Source organism: Rhinopithecus bieti, unplaced genomic scaffold, assembly GCF_001698545.2.
Source record: "Rhinopithecus bieti isolate Rb0 unplaced genomic scaffold, ASM169854v2 scaffold_3040, whole genome shotgun sequence".
Lineage (NCBI taxonomy): Eukaryota > Metazoa > Chordata > Mammalia > Primates > Cercopithecidae > Rhinopithecus > Rhinopithecus bieti.
In genome coordinates this window covers 3,245,593-3,252,743 of record NW_016804657.1, presented here as the reverse complement: position 1 = coordinate 3,252,743, position 7,151 = coordinate 3,245,593, and the positions used below count along the sequence as shown (strand labels likewise).

At 46.7% G+C, this 7,151-nt stretch overlaps 1 pseudogene; it reads left to right on the top strand.

Moving 5' to 3' along the window:
• Window positions 1–5,262: 5,262 nt before the first annotated feature.
• LOC108528102 (60S ribosomal protein L39 pseudogene) lies at window positions 5,263–5,418 on the top strand (annotated as a pseudogene).
• The last annotated feature ends 1,733 nt before the right edge of the window (window positions 5,419–7,151 follow it).

Sequence of the window (7,151 nt, the reverse complement as noted above, 5' to 3'; positions counted from 1 at the left end):
GCCTGGGTGACAGAGTAATACCTTATCTCAAAAAAAAAAAAAAATTGTTAAGGGACAAAAAAAGTGATTTTTGTCCTAACATACACACAGGTTGTTTTATTTATTTATTTATTTATTTATTTATTTATTTATTTATTTTGCGATGGAGTCCCACTCCATTGCCCAGGCTGGAGTGCAGTGGCATGATTTCAGCTCACTGTAGCCTCCACCTCTCGGGTTCAAGCGATTCTCCTGCCTCAGCCACCTGAGTAGCTGGGATTACAGGTATGTGCCACCACTCCAGCTAATTTTCATATTTTTAGTAGAGATGGGGTTTCACCGTGTAGGCCAGGCTGGTCTTGAACTGCTGACCTCAGGTGATTCACCCACCTTGGCCTCCCAAAGTGCTGGGATTACAGGTGTGAGCCACTGCGCCCAGCCTATTTTATCTTATTTTAAGACGAGTCTCACTCTGTAGCCCAGGCTGGGGTGCAGCTGCATGATCTCAGCTCACTGCAACCTCTGCCTCCTGGGTTCAAGTGATTCTTCTGCCTCAGCCTCCTGAATAGCTGGGAGCACAGGTGTGTGCCACCATGCCCAGCTAATTTTTTATTTTGGTGTTTTTAGTAGAGACAGGGTTTTGCCACGATGGCCAAGCTGGTCTCAAACTCCTGACCTCAGGTGATCCACCTGAGAGACAGGACTAGCTGGATTTCCTAGGCCGTCTAAGAATTCCTAAGTCTAGCTGGAATTTAAAGGTGACCGCCCCCACCTTTAAACACGAGGCTTGTAACTCAGCTCACACCCGATCAATCAGGTAGTAAAGAGGGTTCACTAAAGTGCAGATTAGGCTAAAAGCAGGAGGTAAAGAAATAGTCAAATCATCTATTATCTGAAAGCACGGGGGAGGGACAATGATTGGGATATAAACCCCAGGCATTCAAGCCAGGAGTGGGCAAACCCCCTTGTCCCCTCCCTTTGTATGGGAGTTCTGTTTTCACTGTATTAAATCTTGCAACTGCACACTCTTCTGGTCCGTGTTTGTTCTGGCTCGAGGGGAGCTTTCACTCGCCATCCACCAGTGTTGATCGCCGTCGTCGCAGACTCGCAGCTGACTTCCACCCCTCCGCATCTGGCAGTGTGTCCACTGCGCTTCTGACCCAGCAAGGCATCCATTGCCACTCCCAATGGGGCTGGAGACTCGCCATTGTTCCTGCGAAGCTAAGTGCCCGGGTTCGTCCTAATCGAGCTGAACACGAGTTGCTGGGTTCCGCAGTTCTCTTCCGTCACCCACGGCTTCTAATAGAGCTGTAACACTCACCACATGGCCCAAGATTCCATTCCTTGGAACCTGTGAGGCAAGAACTCCAGGTCAGAGAACAGAAGGCTTGCTGCCATCTTGGGAGCGGCCTGCCACCATCTTGGGAGCTCGAAGAACAAAGACCCACCAGTAACACGCCCACCTTGGCCTCCCAAAGTGCTGTGATTACAGGCATGAGCCACCACACTTAGCCCACAGGTTGTTTTAGAATGAAGAAATTGAATAAAGGCAAAAACTGAATAGACAGAAAGTTGAGAAGAGCAAGAGAGCAAAAGCAAGAATCTAGTGTGTCCAATCAGTTGAAATGGAATAAATTTATTCTAGGAGTTTTTAAAAATAAATCTTAATGTCAAAGTTACACTGATACAAAACTAGAATTTTATCTTTTTTTTTTTTTTTTTTTTTTTGAGACAGTCTCACTCTGTCACCCAGGCTGGAGTGCAGTGGTGTCTCAACTTCCTGGGCTCACGTGATCCTCCCACCTCAGCCCCCAAAGTAGCTGAGACTACAGGCACGTGCCACCATGCTGACACTGCGCTTTGCAAAATTACCACTGAGACAGTGAGAGATCTAACTAACCGACTCCATCTTGCTTCCAGTCTTTAAGCTGTTGTTCCTTCCTGGGCATAGGCTAAACTAACTTTGGAAGGAACTTATAGTTTACAGTTTAAAACAAAACAGCCCTTTCTCAAAACAAACCTCTTTCTTGCTGGGACTAGACTGCCTTTGTAGGACTAACAAGTTAGCCACAAGATTAGAAATTAGAAATTATGGTTTAGGAGTTGTGCAGCTGGAGGCTACAAAATTCTGACCCTCCCTAAACTGCTCCTAAAATCAGTGCTTGAGATGTTTTGCAGACTTGGCACTTAACTGATAAACTGGCACCACCGAGTAGATAAACTGGCTCAACTGATCTTGTAGCTTCCCACCCAGGAAATGACTCTTGGCACAAGAGGATGGCTTCAACTTCCCAAGATTTCAGTTGCGACTCAACCAGTCAACACTCTCAACTCACTGGCCTTCCCCCACTCACCAAATTATCCTTAAAAACTCTGATTCCCAAATACTCTGGGAGACTGATTTAAGTAATAATAAAACTCCAGTCTCCAGCACAGCTGGCTGTGCATGAATTACTCTTTCTCTGTTGCAATTCCCCTGTTTTGATAAATCAGCTATATCTAAGCAGCTGGCAAGGTGAACCCATTGGGTTGTTAAAATGCCTGCCTAATTTTTGTATTTTGTGTAGAGACGAGGTTTCGCCAAGTTTGCCTGGCTGGTCTCAAACCCCCGACCTCTGGCAATCCACTTTGGATCTTCCAAAGTGCTAAGATTACAGCACCACCACACCCAGACAAATTTGGCCTTTTCTTTTAAAACAATAGGATTTCCTTGGAGTAGATAAGAGACTGTGAAAGGTATTCTTTATCTTTTAAGTGATCTGTGTGGGGTGGGGGGAAGAGCTTCTGTGTTTTATCAAGAAAATTTCATGTGCTTCATGTTATCTGGTATTGGGTTTTGTTTTTGTTTTTGTTTTTGTTTGGAGATGGAGTTTCACTCTTGTTGCCCAGGCTGGAGTGCAATGGTGCAGTCTCGGCTTACTGCAACCTCCACCTCCCGGGTTTAAGTGATTCTCCTGCCTCAGCCTCCTGAGTAGCTGGGATTACAGACATGTGCCAACACACCCGGCTAATTTTCTATTTTTAGTAGAGACGGGGTTTCTCCATGTTGGTCAGGCTGGTCTCCAACTCCGAACCTCAGGTGACCCGCCCACCTCGGCCTCCCAAGGTGCTGGAATTACAGTCGTGAGTCATCACGCCCGGCCTGTATTTGGTCTTTTGATTATTTAAGAACTTAGTCTTCTCTGGCCGGGCGCGGTGGCTCAAGCCTGTAATCCCAGCACTTTGGGAGGCCGAGACGGGCGGATCACGAGGTCAGGAGATCGAGACCATCCTGGCTAACACGGTGAAACCCCATCTCTACTAAAAAAAAAATACAAAAATCTAGCCGGGCGAGGTGGCGGGCGCCTGTAGTCCCAGCTACTGCAGAGGCTGAGGCAGGAGAATGGCGTTAACCCAGGAGGCGAAGCTTGCAGTGAGCCAAGATCCGGCCACTGCACTCCAGCCTGGGCGACAGAGCGAGACTCCGTCTCAAAAAAAAAAAAAAAAAGAACTTAGTCTTCTCAATATTAAAACTGCTAATGTGGCCGGGCTTAGTGGCTCACGCCTGTAATCCCAGCACTTTGGGAGGCCGAGGCGGGCGGATCACAAGGTCAGGAGATCGAGACCATCCTGGCTAACATGGTGAAACCCCGTCTCTACTAAAACACACAAAATTAGCCAGTTGTGGTGGTGGGCGCCTGTAGTTCCAGCTGCTGGGGTAGCTGAGGCAGGAGAATGGCATGAACCCGGGAGGCGGAGTCTGCAGTGAGCCAAGATCTTGCCACTGCACTCCAGTCTAGGCGATAGATTGACACTCTGTCTCAAAAAAAAAAGTGCCAATGTTTTTTAAAACTGTAATTTTCTGTATTTGCCTTTGAAATGTTTAGTCACTTTGACATTTCTTTGTAATTATCTGTGATCCTGTTAAATCAAGTGTTGTTTTGGCCAGGCAAGGTGGCTCACGCCTGTAATCCCAGCACTCTGGGAGGCTGAGGCGGGCAGATCACCTGAGTTTGGGAGTTTGAGACCAGCCTGACCAACATGGAGAAACCCCATCTCTACTAAAAATACAAAATTAGCCCAGTGTAGTGGCACATGCCTATAATCCCAGCTATTAGGGAGGCTGAGGCAGGAGAATCCCTTGTACCTGGGAGGCGGAGGTTGCCGTGAGCCAAAATTGTGCCATTGCACTCCAGCCTGAGCAACAAGAGTGAAATTCTGTCTCAAAAAAAAAAAAAAAAAAATCTAGTGTTGTTTTGTTTTGAGACAGAATCTCGCTATTGCCCAGGCTGGAGTGCAATGGTGTGATCTTGACTCACTGCAATCTCCACCTCCCAGGTTCAAGTGATTCTCTTGCCTCAGCCTCCTGAGTAGCTGGGATTACAGGCGCCCGCCACCACACCCGGCTAATTTTATATTTTTAGTAGAGATGGGGTTTCTCCGTATTAATCAGGATGGTCTTAAACTCCCAACCTCAGGTGATCCTCCCACCTTGGCCTCCCAAAGTGCTGGGATTACAGGCATGAGCCACCGTGCCCAGCCAATAATGAATTTTCTATGTCAATTGTATTATAATAAACTCACATCAGATCTTTAACCATGACCATTTTAAGTCTTGTTATCCTCAGACAGTTAACTATTTTACTCTGATACTTTCCTGAAAGCTTTTGCAAACAACTATAATCCTAAAATGTTTCATCTTCAAGAATATTCATGGAAAGGACTCTGACAAGTATAGGTTTCTGATATCTATTAGATTATACCATTGGAGTGGGTAAGAATTTCCAGAACTCTAAGGAAACTGATGGGTTCATGAAACTGCTAACCCAACACTAGGCAGGAGAAGAATTAATCACGTGAGACTGAATAAACTGACAAGGATAATGTTTGTGCCTTTTTGTTTAAAATATTTCTGGTTCTTTAATATTTGTTTCCTAGGCCGGGTGTAGTGGCTCATGCCTGTAATCCCAGTACTTTGAGAGGCCAAGGGGGGTGGATGACCTGAGGTCAGGACTTCCAAGACCAGCCTGATGAACATGTTGTATTTTTAGTCTCTATTAAAAATACAACAATTAGCTGGGTGTGGTGGCAGGCGCCTGTAATCCCAGCTACTTGGGAGGCTGAGGTAGGAGAATCGCTTGAACCCAGGAGGTGGAGGTTGCAATGAGCCAAGATAGTGCCATTGCACCCAAGCCTGGGTGACAGAGCAAGACTCTGTCTCAAATAAAAAAAATTAATTAATAAAATAGAATACTCTCTTTGTTTCTCCGCCATCGTGGTGTGTGCTTGACTCTGCTTCTCACCATGTCTTCTCACAAGACCTTCAGGATTAAGCCATTCCTGGCTAAGAACCAAAAGCAAAATCGTTCCATTCCCCAGTGGATTCAGATGAAAACTGGTAATAAAATAAGGTACAACTCCAAAAGGAGACATTGGAGAAGAACCAAGCTGGGTCTATAAAGAATTGCACATAAGATGGCTCACATATTTATGCTGTCTGAAGGTCACAGTCACGTTACTATATCAAGCCGAAAATGTCACCACTATCTGGAGAGTTCAACATGTTTTCCTCTCTGAATCTGTTATGAACATGTTGGTTGGCTGGGTTCAGTAATAAATATGAGGCCTTTCATTTCAAATAAATAAATAAAATAATCTGTTTTCTTGATTTAAGAATTTTTTTTCTTTTCTTTTTTTTTTTTTGAGATGGAGTCTCGCTCTATCGCCCTGGCTGGAGTGCAGTGGCCGGATCTCAGCTCACTGCAAGCTTCGCCTCCCGGGTTTACGCCATTCTCCTGCCTCAGCCTCCTGGGTAGCTGGGACTACAGGCGCCCGCCACCTCGCCCGGCTAGTTGTTTTGTATTTTTTAGTAGAGACGGGGTTTCACCGTGTTCGCCAGGATGGTCTCCATCTCCTGACCTCGTGATCTGCCCGTCTCGGCCTCCCAAAGTGCTGGGATTACAGGCTTGAGCCACCGCGCCCGGCCTACTTTTCTTTTTTCTTAAGCTATCTGTAGCTTACAGAAATTTGGTAAAGTATACTTTTGTGAACAAAAATGATAACATTTACTTTTTACTCCCTACCCGATCCCTCCAGAATTGTGAAACTAGTAGTGAGTATCCTTATTTTTATGGCAATATAATTGTTTGCATAAGTTCAATAAGAACCTGTTTTCCGGCCGGGCGCAGTGGCTCAAGCCTGTAATCCCAGCACTTTGGGAGGCCGAGACGGGCGGATCACGAGGTCAGAAGATCGAGACCATCCTGGCTAACATGGTGAAACCCCGTCTCTACTAAAAAATACAAAAAACTAGCCGGGTGAGGTGGCGGGCGCCTGTAGTCCCAGCTACTCGGGAGGCTGAGGCAGGAGAATGGCATAAACCCGGGAGGCGGAGCTTGCAGTGAGCTGAGATCCGGCCACTGCACTCCAGCCCGGGCGACAGAGCGAGACTCCGTCTCAAAAAAAAAAAAAAAAAAAAGAACCTGTTTTCCTGTAGCAAACATAATGGAAACACTGGTTAAATTAACCAAGGCTTTAACTGGAATGTCATATTTCGAGATACGACTAGGCAGCTTTAAGGAACTAAGGTTGGCATTATGGAGCCAATAAAGCACCCCTTGGAACAAAACTGACCTGGCTTAAAAAGATTTCTAGTCAGCCAGGTGCAGTGGCTCATGTCTGTAATCCCAGCACTTTGGGAGGCCAAGGCGGGTGGATCACCTGAGGCGAAACCCCGCCTCTACTAAAAATACAAAAGTTAGCTGGGTGTGATGGCACACACCTGTAATCCCAGGTACTCAGGAGGCTGAGGCAGGAGAATCACTTGAACCCAGGAGGCGGAGGTTGCAGTGAGCCGAGATCGCGCCACTGTACTCCAGCCTGGGTAAGAGAATGACAATCTGTCTCAAAAAAAAAAAAAGCCGGGCTCAGTGGCTCACGCCTGTAATCCCAGCACTTTGGGAGGCTGAGGCGGGCGGATCACGAGGTCAGGAGATCGAGACCATCCTGACTAACACAGTGAAACCCTGTCTCTACTAAAATACAAAAAAAATTAGTCGGGGCGGTGGTGGGTGCCTGTAGTCCCAGCTACTCCGGAGGCTGAGGCAGGAGAATGGTATGAACCTGGGAGGTGGAGTTTGCAGTGAGACAAGATCATGCCACTGCACTCCAGCCTGGGCGACAGAGCGAGACTC